A 13,097-nucleotide genomic window follows, 5' to 3' on the forward strand; every position below is an offset into this window, starting at 1 on the left:
GGGAGGGGATACAGGGACACAGTGACAGGGGGTGGCTGGATAGGGGCACAGAGACACATTGGGATGGGGCAGGGGGTACAGGGACACATAGGGACAGGGTTTTTGATTTTTTGGCACAGAATTCCAGCAGGAGTACAGTTATGCACAGAAAAGAGAGATTGCAAAAATCATTTATTGCCTCAGAGATTAAAAAAAAAGGGGGGGGGGAGGAGGGAAGTTCAGAGGTGTAGCTAAGTCCAAAGAGTTGCAGGGGAAGGTAAGCATGCTTTATGCCAATCATTTTTCAAAATTATATTCATTAGTGTTCTGTTTCTTTTTATCTAAATCTACCTCAAATGGAGACTCCCATACTCTTTATATCCTGGAATAAGCTAAGTGATCCCATCTGCTTGCATGACTCAGAAATATTTCCACTGCACTTTAACACATGGATTAATACACATATCTTTTTAATGTCAGCATTCGGGAAGATCTTAAAAAACGTAATTACTCCAGAATACAGGAAATCCTAGAAAAAAAACATTTATATTAAGGATAATTCAATACTGAGTTTCAAAAGAAAACTCATACCTATGAGTAGAGCAGCATGAATATGCCAAACATATTTCCACAAATATTATTTTGAATTTACATCCCATTTGTTTTTTCTTCTGTGAATATTCTAGCGAATGTGTTTAATGGCAAGAAACATCTCCAAAAAGTTAATTTTAAGGAAATTATTTCAGAAAGTAAAATTTGAACTTATAAAGACAATTACTGAAACCAGAAACTTAGTTCTCAGGACTATGCATATCTAATCGGAGCTAGATTATCACCTGACAACTTTTTCTGAGTAGGGAGCGGCATGTAGTTCTCGTGTCCCAAGACCAGCCCAGGAAGCAAACTGTGATTCAGAAAGTCATAATCTCACATCCAGTTTCCTGCTGTGCTCCAAAGAGGAAGTTAAGTGTACAAGTCCTATACCCTGCAGAGGGTACATTGCTTTGTGTACTTAAATTGGTTGGTACACTGAATGGATGGAGCCAGGGTTCTGGTCAGTCTCCACCCTGCCCCACCCCTTTCTGCCCAACTGTGGGTGTGTATAGAGAATGTAGTGGTTTTATGGAGGCTACTTCCCCTCTCTCACTGCAATCCACAGTATCGGTAGCCCATGCCAGATTGTGAGGGGGCATATTATACTCACCTGTGTGGCTGCATAGGACTAATGGTGAGCTATCCCTTTAGAGCTACGGTTCTCAAACTTTAGCAACCTGAGGACCCCCATTTTGATTTAAGATTTTTCAAGGACCCCCAAGCCTCCCGCTCAGCCCCACACCCTGCCCCCACTCCACCCCTTCCCCCAAGGTTGCACCCCTACCCCATCTCTTCCTGCCCCCAATCTATCCCTGCCCCTCCTCTTCCCCACTCTTCCCCCTCTCTTTCTCCCTCCCTCCTTCCCTCCCCGTGCCTCCTGCACACTTCTTGAACAGCTATTTCCTGGCACGCAGGAGGCACTGGGAGGGGAGAGGAAGAGTTGATCAGTGGCGCCCATGGACTCCCTGGACTACCCTTGTGGACCCCAGTTTGAGAAATGCTGCTTTAGAGGATTATCATAACCTAATAGGCCAGCCAAAATATCAAATCTTAACAATGAACTGCTCAGAGACAACCTTCAGAGTCAGAACTATTTGCAGAACTTTTTCTATGAATTGAATACACTTGAGGAAACTGTGATCTGTTTATGGGACAAGTTTCAAACAGACAGGTGAAATTTATCAGAGGTGAATCATTAGTCACCCACTTTATCTATAACATGAAATAAAATGTTGATAAAACAACTTATTTTGACATCTTGATAGCAAATGTTGATACAGCACTACATACAAGATTTAGCAGCACCAAAGAACACATAACAACACAGGAAACTCCACAGAGGATCATCCATCTAGTCCCATAATCTGCTGCTATTAATGCCCTGTACCTGATGCTTCCAAGAGTAAAGCAATACCAAGAGGAAATCATGGACAACTTGAGTGAAAATGGGAGGTGTTTTTTTTTTACATTCAAGAAGGCCAGGATTTCATCTCAAGTGTTTTGAATGCCATATGCTCATATTTCTAATTATAGCTCTTAATACAGAATGGCAGCAGTTTTTCAAAATCGCTCAGCACCAGTAGCTCTCAACTGGTTACCTGAGTGGGAGCTGTTGGGTACTGAGTCTTCTGAAAAATCTCACCCAAAATATTTAACATAAAGGATTTGTCAGGGATAAGATTCAAGCTTGGATGGGCAAAACAGGAGAGCTGCAGCTGGTACATGTCCCCACTCTCATGACTTCTGTGGGAATGCGGGGCTGGGCTCAGCTGAACTAGTTAACCTTTCGTGAAGAACTCTGGCACCTCTGAGAAGTTTTGGGGAATAGCTGGATTGCTAAACTTGAGCAAGAACTGAGTCTAGGAAACAAGACACTGTGTACTTCTTGTGCTTGGACTTGGCTTTATGCTTTATGTTTATAGTCTCAGAGTTTAATGGCTCAAACTCTGTTGTGCCCATTATTTTATTGTCTGTGGTTGAACAGTGGGCCAATCTGTTTGAGAACCAAGAGATGCAAATTTGAAACATATGCAGAATAAAACACATGCACATATAACTGTGTTCCTTGCTGTTTATTTATAGAGAGTGGGAATCCTTATCTTTCCTCAAGTATCTACAAAGTTTACTTAAAAGGCTTAACCACTATGTTGACTAACTACTAATACTGTTTATATTTATCAGTGGAAAGTAGAGAGCTCCTTGGATTCCCCTTGCCTCAGTTTGTAGGTTAAATAATGACAGACAGGGGATCTGGAATGAGCTGAGCTATACATGTGAGAAAAATAAGGAGATTTCAAGGGCTTTTCTGCTTTTTAAAATGGCAAGCACAGGCTATTAGTTGTGAGACATCCAAGCAATTAAGCTATGTAAATGAGAGCAGAAGCTCCACCTATGTAAATGAGAGCAGAATTTGGCCCCTTGTCCATCTTGTATCTTTAATACTTTCTTTGATAATTTCAGTTTAGCAAGAGAAACCCTAGAAAGAAGCTTTTCCTCTTCTGAGTATGGTGATTATATACTGGGGGCTGGAACTGCAAATTTAAAAAAAATAGGGAAAACCTATATCTTATATCATTTTAAGTTTTTTGTGGCATATAATTGTTATAACACCTTTACAATTTTAAACAGGACTAGTTTATACTGTGACAAGAAAAAAAACAGATTAAGGGTACCTTGAATGTTTGGAACAGAAAAGATAAGTAATGATGAATTACCAGTGATAAGAGGTAGACTATCGAGCAATTTTCTTCAGACTCTCAAGTCATTATTTTTATTGTATATATTGTATTACTGAATCTTCTGTAACAGGTTAATACTATATCAGTTCTCTTTATGAAATATTAAATGAATTCAGAGTAGAATAAATTCCCAGCTTTCAATCGGTCTTATTGTCCTTGGCACATAGTGGGCAGGCATTGATTTTATGATAGCCAATCCAAGGACCAGAAGGGAACCTGAATTGGGCCATCTAATTTAAATAGAAATTAGAATTCCCATGGAGAGATTCACAAAACACAAAACTCTCTTTAAAAAAAAAAATCAAAGCCCTCAGATGTGCCAAGAGATGTACCTTTGGTTTTGATGAAATTTGATTGGTAATTCATTCTTAAAATGAAGTGAAATGATAGAAAAAACTTATTAGTATTTCTCGGGTGGAAAGGAGCAAAGTTTCCTTTTTCTGCACCAGTCTTTCCCTTGCCTAAGTTCCTGTTTCTGGAGAGGACATTTTTATGGTATCATTTATTTGTCTGAGTTGCAAACATAACTTTTTGGGTAAATAGTAGGGGAGGTAAATATTAGAGCTTCCCTAAAGACACAATGTAAGACATTTCTATATATATATTGTGCAGTGTTCTACTCTAGAAATAGGATTTCTCCTATGGGATTGAACATACCTTATTTTTAGTGATACAACTCACTTTTCAGTGTTGACTTTTCTTTATTCATACTCCAATTTTATAATTTTACTTGTATGGTTTATAGAAGGCTTATCCAAAAAGAAACTCACTTAAATCTCCACATACATGGTGTCCTATCAACGTATACCCTAAAGGCTAAACTCTGCTATCCTTAGAGTAGATCTTTAATCTGTGTGTTATCTCATTAAAATGAACTGGACAATTCACAAAGTAAGGTACTATACAGTATGTGTACCGAAGGCAGAAATGGCTCCTAAATAAATAAGTGAAGAGGATTATTTACTCTTCTACTTTTTTCAATATTCTTTCACAGGGGCCAAATTCTGTAGTCCCCACTCAGGGGCCCTGTGTAGAAAAAATGGACAGAGGAAATCTAAGTTGAAATACCTGATGGATTGATGTATCTGAAATGTTTTTCCCTTTAAGAGAGAGAAGTTACCAACCTTCTGGAAGATGCTGGGAGCTTGTTTCCATAACCCATAAAGAATCGCTAAATCAGTGGAGAAAATGGAGGGTATCCTTGCAGATGTGGGAGCCTTCAGGCATGTGGACTGCTACACAATGCTGGTTTGTGGAACATTCTGTCTCCTGGCAACACATCTCCTTCAGGAGCCATGCTGCCATTGGATGGTGTCTTTCTGGCTGGGGAATGGAAACCATGGAGTAAATCTCTAAGAGTTTATGCTGCTTTTTGTATTTTTGCTTAGCAGCCTGCAAGTTTCTGAGTAGAATAAGTTTAACAGAAATAGGGATTGAATAAAGACTGCAAGATTTGGCCCTTAGTTATTTCTTAGTGATTGCTGTTTAGATATACTGATATTCTGTTTTATACTATGCAATTTCTCTCAATTTGTTACTCACGTTAAGACCGTGCTCTGCATTTTTTAAATTAATCAATTTAAATCATGCTATTTCTCCAGTGCGACCTAGGTTCAGCCCTAGCTTCTCTCACACCTTTAGAATTTAACTCATACGTAATGAATTTCCCAAGACTACTGCTCTCCATTGAGATTTTTTTCTCCCTAGTCTCATTTCACACAGCTGGATAAATCCTGTGGAGCCCCAGTGATTTATTGGCTTGGAGTTGCCCCATCTTACTTATCACTTCTGCCTCACTGACCCTGAAGTAATCCAAGATAGCAAGTACATGGCCAATAATAGATGGCATCGGTTAGTGTCTTTTCTGTTGTGCACTTAGTAAGAATTCTTTTTCTTGACTGGCCTCTTCCACTGTTTGTTTTAGCCTAAAATATTCTGATATTGTTCTTCATATTTCTCTTCCTGATTTATTAAACCCTTTAGCTATTTTATTATTATGTTCTTTTTTGTATGTGTGCATGAATTTATAAAGACACAGAGAGACCTTAGAAGGGTGTCATGCTGTATAAAGGTTTTACTGACATGCATTCGGACTGCATTACTCACAAGTGGTGAAACTATGAGTGAGTTCCTACAACATCATATTCTGAACATGCTACACATTTTTACAGATCACCCTCCCCCATGCTTTAGAATTTTTTAGAATTTTTGTCTTTTTTTTTATCCTTCAATCTTTAAATACCCTATTTACCAGGAGTTCAATGGTAGAGGTCTCAGAGGGACCCATAAACTTTGAATATGACCTAAAATAGCTTTATTGTATATAAAAATATCATCAATTTAAGATGCCCCTTCAATTGGCATTCCAGGGTGCCATCAAAAAAGGAGGGATCTCACTATAAGACTCCTGTGTCTGGCTTTGAATACCGTGAAGATGTCAGATCTTAAACTTGGCATTTAAGTACTATGTTTCCCATCCTAGGACTCAACCTGTTTTATTGTGATGGAGGGAGAAATCCACAACTGCAGGATAAGGAAACATACCTGGCAGAGTGCTTAAAATAAATCCTATGCAAGCTGGGAATCACACTCCATCTTCAAGTGTAGATGTAGCCAAAAACGAGCCGTGTGAAGCACTTTGAAATTTCAAAATGTTTGAGTAAATCTGCAAGAAATGGGTGAGTGGGCAGAATACAGATGTGAAGGTTAAAGGTGTATGATAAATTGTGAAATAGATATTTTATTTACTATTTCATATTTCTTTGTGATCCAGTGTGTGTATGTACATGCTCCAAAGCTTCCAAAGATGGAGGCCTCAAGTTAGGCTTCTAAAAATCCATATTTAGGTTTTTGAATCCATATTTTTGCCTTTAAATAAAACATGTTTTTAGGATCCTATCTTCAGGCACCCATTTTTGAAAATTTAGTCCATACATATTGTGGAGGCTCCGGTGACTGGATAGTTAGAGGTGAATTGACATTTGCACATACAAGCTGACTGGCATGTCTCTGTTTCACATATTAATTATTGAATTTAGTCTCCAAATTTGTCACAGAAATACTTCTAAAGAAAACTGAATTTTCCATGCAATATTTTAAAAATATGTCCTAACTTTTGCATAGGAAGCATTTAAAAATACTCCCACATTGAAATCTTATCCTTCCCACTCATGTACACCTTTCTTTGGGTTTTCTCTCTCTAACTAAGCAACCACAGTTCATTTAGAAACTCCAAACTGCACACACATTCCGATAACATCTCAGACCCAGGTTACTTTTAAAACTTTAGAACTAAACACAGAAAGAGTTATTATCCTAATTCAGCATAACCTAACTGAACTACAACAAGAAAAGACAAAGGGACCATTGGGACCCATCAGCTACACTGAGGGGAGCAGCTGTCTCTTCCACAAAGCTGCCAGCTACTGGAATCTAACAATTTAGAGGGAGATTTTCAAAAGCGCAAAGGTCAGTTAGGTGCTCAACTGCCATTGAAAGTGAATGGAAGTTGCCACAACTCCATTTGGCCCATCTGAAAATCCCATCCTTGGGATCTGATTCTGCCTTTCCTCCTGCTACCCTGTTCTGGCTCCTATTAGTAAGAGAGAAGGGGAGTTAAACAGCTCTGCTTTAGGCATCAGTGGTTCACCTGACAGAAGTCCCCATCTGATGGATCTGAGTTTGTTTATTGTGCTGGAACTCCTGCCATAACTTTTCCAGTCATTTTAGTGACTTCCTATGTCTTTGAGTGGAGACAAGTTATTCTAAATTGTTGTTAAGAAATCTTGTGTTCAGAACTAGTCAGTAGATGTGGTGATATCACAGCATTTGTCAGTACTACTTCTACTCATTGGACCTCTGCAAAACCAGTGTCCTTACAAGTATAGTTATACTACATCTGAATTGCCAGAAGGGTACTAACACATTTTATAGAACATAGAGAAACCCAGGACCCCTGCCCTGAGAATGTACTCTCTAAGACCCTCTTCCTGCAATCAGAGCTATAAGGGTGGACCCTTGTGTCTGTAGGGAATCCTACTGAAATCAATGAGATTGATCACATGTAGAAAAAGAGTGTCATTATAGGGTTCACAAATATTTACACATGTACTTAACTTTGCTCATATCAGAAGACCCATTGCTGTCCACGGGATGTAGGTCAGCTGAGAAGCATTCAGCCCATAGAATCAAGGTGTAAATTGCCTTTGTTATGCAGAATGATGGAGCAGCAGTCCTGTTAATGTGAATGAAAGCTGTATGAATGTGCATGCATTGAACTGAAAAAGGACCCTAAAGAACCTCCCCACTAGTCTATAACCAGAAAACAAATGTATACAATGCAATGCTTCTGTGTAAAAATGTTAATTCATTTAAATGTTTCACATTAGTGATTTTCCCCAAGACATTCCAGACCTATTACTTTAAATAAATTGGGATTCCTAGAATTCCCAGCAGTTATTATGCAGATTGGTCCCATAAGAACTTTCATGAACTTTACCGTCTCTGTGGAAATTTTGCTCCTGTGCTCAGCCCAGATGTCACTCATCAATGGAAACAGTCTCTCAGAGGCACAGTAGTGTGTGAGAATGCCAGCACAAACTAAGAGAGAAGTCTCAAATTTTAAGAGAGGATGTTATTTATTAAAAATGATTGAAAATCTTTACCATCTGTCATAGATTGATGCCTTTCTCTTTCAAGTCTCTCAGTGCCTGGAAAATAACATGCAGTTAGACAGAAGGGTATTTTTCAAATGTCAATTAATTAACAACTCACATTATCCAAATACTGTTATATCATAAACCCCTATACTTCATTTCAAGCCTCATCCTTCAAAGTGCTGAGCCCACTTTTGGTATGTCTACTCTGCAAAATTACACTTGCAGCAGCGAGTCTCAGAGTCCGGGTCAACTGACCCGGTCTTGTCCTACAGGACTAAAAATAGCAGTGTAAATGTTCCCGCTTGGTCACCTGCAAGCCATATCCTTCACTGGGTTTCACAGCCCAGACTCCAGCCCAAGTGAGAATATCAACACTACTATTTTTAGCCCCATAGCACAAGGCCCAGTCAATTGAGCCCCTGGCTCTGAGGTTCACTGTCATGACTGGCTTTTTTGCAGTGTAGACATACCTTAGCCACCATTGGCTATACAAGTTGTTGAAGATGCTCAGTACCTCATATGAGAACCTCAGCATCTTGTAGGGTTAAGCCATCTTTCTGTAAAGGGACTGATGGCCCCTTGCTGATACTTAATGGTGTTTTTTTTTTTTTTTGGGTGGCCATCTCCCAATACCAAGAAAAAGGGGATGGGCCAAAGAGAAGTCAAGATCCTAAGACTGTTAGTCCTCAGAGCCAATAGGGAGAGGCCAGCACTCCCAATCAGCTGGATTGACAAGGCAGACAGACCAACGAGGGAGTCAATAGCCCAGGGACCATTCTCCATGAGAGCTAGGCTGCTAGGGGCAGAATAAACCAAGGACAGTGAAGCTACCAGAGCTGAGCTGGGGAGGGAACAGCAGGCCATAACCTGAGGGCCCAGAGCAGCAGCCCAGAGCTGGGGAGCCAGAACAGCAGAGATCAATTCAGAACAGCAGAGATTAACTGTGCCAGCGGTGAGCCAGGACCGATCTACAGTGGAAAGCTGCAAGGCCAGGGTTGGGATAGTGGAAGGCAGGTTGTGCTACAAGTAATACTGGAGATGAGCGTGGTGAGCGACTGGAGAGAGTGCGGTGGGGACCCTATGCAGAGAGGGGCCAGTGGAGGGAGACATCACCAGACAAGAGGGCCTTGAAGGCTGGAGTGGGTGGGAGGACATGGACCAGACAGGAGGGCCAATACTGGGGAGAAATGTCCCACCATATAGATCCTGAAGGCATGTAGCCACCATTAGAGCAGGTGTCTTATACGCAGTATCACTGCAGCACAGCCAGGTCCTGGGTAGGAGGCCTGGGACGTGTAAGGAATAGACTGAATTTTCTTGAGCTGTAGAGACTATTGTTTACAGTGTTCCCATGTCCATCATGTGGGGTTCCTGGATACTTTCATCTTTTCAGTTTTTCCCTTATTCGTTTACAGTTGCTGATTAATTAATAGTATGTGGCTTAAACTCAATCACTGCAATCACTAGGTCAGGAAAGTGGCTGGTGAGGGGCAAGTACCCCGGGGCAGGGACACCCAAACCTCTGCCTTGAGTGACCCAGGGCGATATTGAGGGTTAAGCCCCCAAGGATCCTGGGCCCAGCCTTATCAGGGTTACAAGGACTCCATCGCATGGGGCAGAGGAAAAGGAGTCCTTGAGGTCAGACAGGCATCAGGTAGGGAGTTGGGGTGGGAATTCAGATCCTGTCACCATACGATTCCACCAGGGTAGGCAGAAAAATTCCCCACAATAGTGGGATCATCCCCCACTTACACTTCTTTAAAGTGTCAGACATCCCAAGAAATAACAGCAGTTATGTTGCTAAAGCTGGTCAAAGTATTAAATTAACTAGGAACAATTCATTCCTGGGGTTTGGCCCCTTTCTCTAATCATATATGGTTTGTGAACTGCCCATGATCTTTACAAATCTGTCAGAATTGTTTGATGAGATCTTTTATTGAACATATTTGGGCATTTGGGTGTTTACATATTAATCTACAAGCAATAGGAGAAACCAAATATAGTGGGGAGCACTTTAGGGAAAGACTTAGCAGGAGATAAGCAGGCCTATCTATTTTTAGTATTTATCTGGGTATAGTTTCTTATATAGCCCTCTTCTCCTCTCACTCACTGATGTACTGTTTATCCTCACAACACTCCTGTAAGGTAGGGAAGTCTGTTATCCCTATTTTACAGATGGATAACTGAGATACAGAGAGACAAAGGGGGCAATTTGATAAATGCTGAGCACTCTGGCCCCAGTCCAGCAAAGCCTCAGTCAGTGGGACTAGATACATGATTAAAGTTAAACATGTGCTTAATTACTTATTTTTGAGGCCAAATGCTCCACAGCAGGGCTTGTGCTAGACCAATTGGCACCCCAGGCAAGAAGTGTCTTCAGCACCTCACCTCCATTTGCTAAACTTTTGAATACCTTATTTTTTATTACTTTTGTAGCCCATTTCATGAATGTGATGCATGATGTGCATGCATGACTTATTCCTATCATGTAAGATGATAAATTTACATACTAAGATCTGTAAATCTGTATTTATTCATGTCATATATAAGCAAATCCAAAAAAATGTTTCCTCTAAGCCTATAGAAACTTTTTAAATTTTAAGTATAATTGAAATGTACTAACATCAAGAAATTGAATTGTGCACCAACATTGTGCGGACCAGTATTAAATAGTGTTACAATAGTGACAGCCTTAGAATGTTAACCCTAGTCCTTTAGTTAAAAAAGGTTGCTTTTCTCACCTTTGACCTCATGAACTGAAGTACATCATCAGAGAGATTCAATGACTGACCAATGGGATTTTCAAGTGATAAAATAGCAAACAATGTTAGTCTCTCATCAGCCATCATCGATCAAAGATATGTTTTAATGAACTGAGCTTTGAAAAGCTGTGCTCACTACTCACAGCTGTGTCCAGCAGCATGAGCAGAATCTTCAAAGCTAACTACACATTAGGAAAAGTGTCCTTCAGCTCTGCATCATGAATGAATTGGAGAGCTTGGAGTGAAGAGTGCTTCCTATGTGGCAAAATGTGACAAATGTTGTTCAGTTTGACATAGAGGTTTTTATCATTTATGTCCAAACATTCCCGAGGTGTCAGCATCTGGTGAAGGTTCATACAATTGTTCAAGAGTGTTTTCCTGTCCTCCAGCATCAGACTAAGGTCATACAAAAAGGCCTAAGTCTTTTTGTGGTACTTCATTTGTCCAAACCTTTCTTCGATGGACACTTGAGCAGTTTCAATGAGTGACCAAAAAAACTTCCTCTTGAATTTTTCTTCTGAACGTCCCATCACCTCATGTCTTACCTCGTGACCAAAGTGTCTCTTCTTCTGATGAATCTGTGTTTCTTTGAAGACTCACTCAACTCCTCAGTTTTCCATCATTTTTTTGGCAGCAGTGATGCCATCTTCAAATCTGATGTCTCTGTAGGCCACAGCAAAATCAAGGCAGCATCTCATCAAAGTAGTAGCGGTTGTGATGTCCATCAACAGAGTTTGTAATGCCTTGCTTACAATATTTACTTAGAACACGATCAGACATGCCAAACCTGTGAAAAAAATGCAGAAATCAGGCTTGCTTTTGGCTTAATTGACTTGTGAGTTACTTGTTGGATAGTTTTTGGCTTGTAGCTGGTTGCTTGTTGCTTCTTCTTTTTTTTTTTTTTTGATTGGCTCCCAGTAAGCAGGGACAAGGTGGGGAGAGAGTCAGGGGTGCTCACCACAGTCCAAGACTGCACGCCAGGGGGATCTAGTCACATAGAGTGTTGGGGTTCTTAGGGATTGGCTTTTTTTGGCCTTGTTTTGAAATGGGATTAGCTTGATTTTTGAATTATTGTGAACGTCGGGATGCTTAGTTACCACGTGAAAGTTGGCAACTATGAACAGGATATCATGCCAAACTACAACGGAGACCAGAAATTGAAGTCAGTGATCTGGTTTGCCAGGATTTGCACTTCAAGTCAGATTCCGGCATTGGCTTTACTCGACTGTCCCAATAAGGACATTGCTGACAATGTTCTAGGATGTTCGAAGAAAATGTTCTCAGAAAGGGAGAGGTTCCATGAGAGTCTACAAAGGTCCAGAACATTGTAGGAGGTTAGTGAAAAGTGAATCCATATATGGAATATATGAAACATTTTACTTCAAACATTCTATTTTACCTTTTGTCATTAACAATAATAACAACACCCAGAACATGGCATCCCCCAAGCCCAACACCCCAGATGGTCGCCTGCCCCTAAATCTGGCCCGGCTCCACAGGATTGAGCATTAAGTTATTTGTTTAAGGACAAATAGGAAGCCTGGGCAGAATTGGGAACAGGACTCCTATAAAAACACTCAAGAATGCCACTCTTTCTGACGCCACTTTGCTCCTGTGCACAGCCCATTTGCCACTCATCAGAGAAGGCATTTTCTCAGAGGCACAAACATTCTCCTGCATGCCCAAAGGTGTGCATTCATATGCAATAGCCATACTGACATGAATAAAAGCTCTTCCCAAAATATTTTTTGCACACAAAGACTGGCCACATAAAATGAAAAAAAAAAAAAAGACTAAATTGAACTGTGAGTGGGATTTAGCAAACAAGCTTGCAAATACATTTCCCTGCTATTTGCAAGATATCACATTTCATTGCTTTCAAGAGCTCAGATGCTTTGTGTGCTCTCTGCTTAGTTAAGGTACAGTTTATATAATTCTCATATTAGAAAGCTTTTAAGTTTATTCCTGGTTTCAGAGTAGCAGCCGTGTTAGTCTGTATCCACAAAAAGAAAAGGAGTACTTGTGGCACCTTAGAGACTAACAAATTTATTTGAGCATAAGCTTTCATGAGCTACAGCTCACTTCATCGGTTGCATTCCTGTTAGCATAGCATTCTTTCTATACAAGAGAAGCCTAAATTTCTCAAAGATTCTTAGTTTCTGGTGTAATGAAGGAAGGGAGGGGATAGGCAGCTAAACAGACATATCTCTAAGGAAATTGCAAATTATTATAAGGAATTGTGCTTCTTATCAGAGGCATACATTTAATCCTATTATAGGAAATGCCACTGGGAGGGGGTGAGGCTTCTGGTTGGGGGTGCAGGCTTGGGGATGAGTGGTTTGGGGTGGTGTTGCGGTTCAATGACA

At 40.4% G+C, this 13,097-nt stretch overlaps 1 long non-coding RNA gene across 1 annotated transcript; it reads right to left on the reverse strand.

Annotated features, from left to right (window-relative positions):
- Positions 1–220: 220 nt before the first annotated feature.
- On the reverse strand, positions 221–11,507 carry LOC140903616 (uncharacterized). The gene is made up of 5 exons (XR_012156310.2): positions 10,711–11,507; positions 7,810–8,020; positions 5,856–7,545; positions 4,436–4,634; positions 221–508 (listed from the first exon to the last, which is right to left on the reverse strand). It is a non-coding gene; the product is annotated as an uncharacterized LOC140903616 (long non-coding RNA).
- Between the last annotated feature and the right edge of the window lie 1,590 nt (positions 11,508–13,097).

This window comes from Lepidochelys kempii, chromosome 1 (assembly GCF_965140285.1).
Source record: "Lepidochelys kempii isolate rLepKem1 chromosome 1, rLepKem1.hap1, whole genome shotgun sequence".
NCBI lineage: Eukaryota > Metazoa > Chordata > Testudines > Cheloniidae > Lepidochelys > Lepidochelys kempii.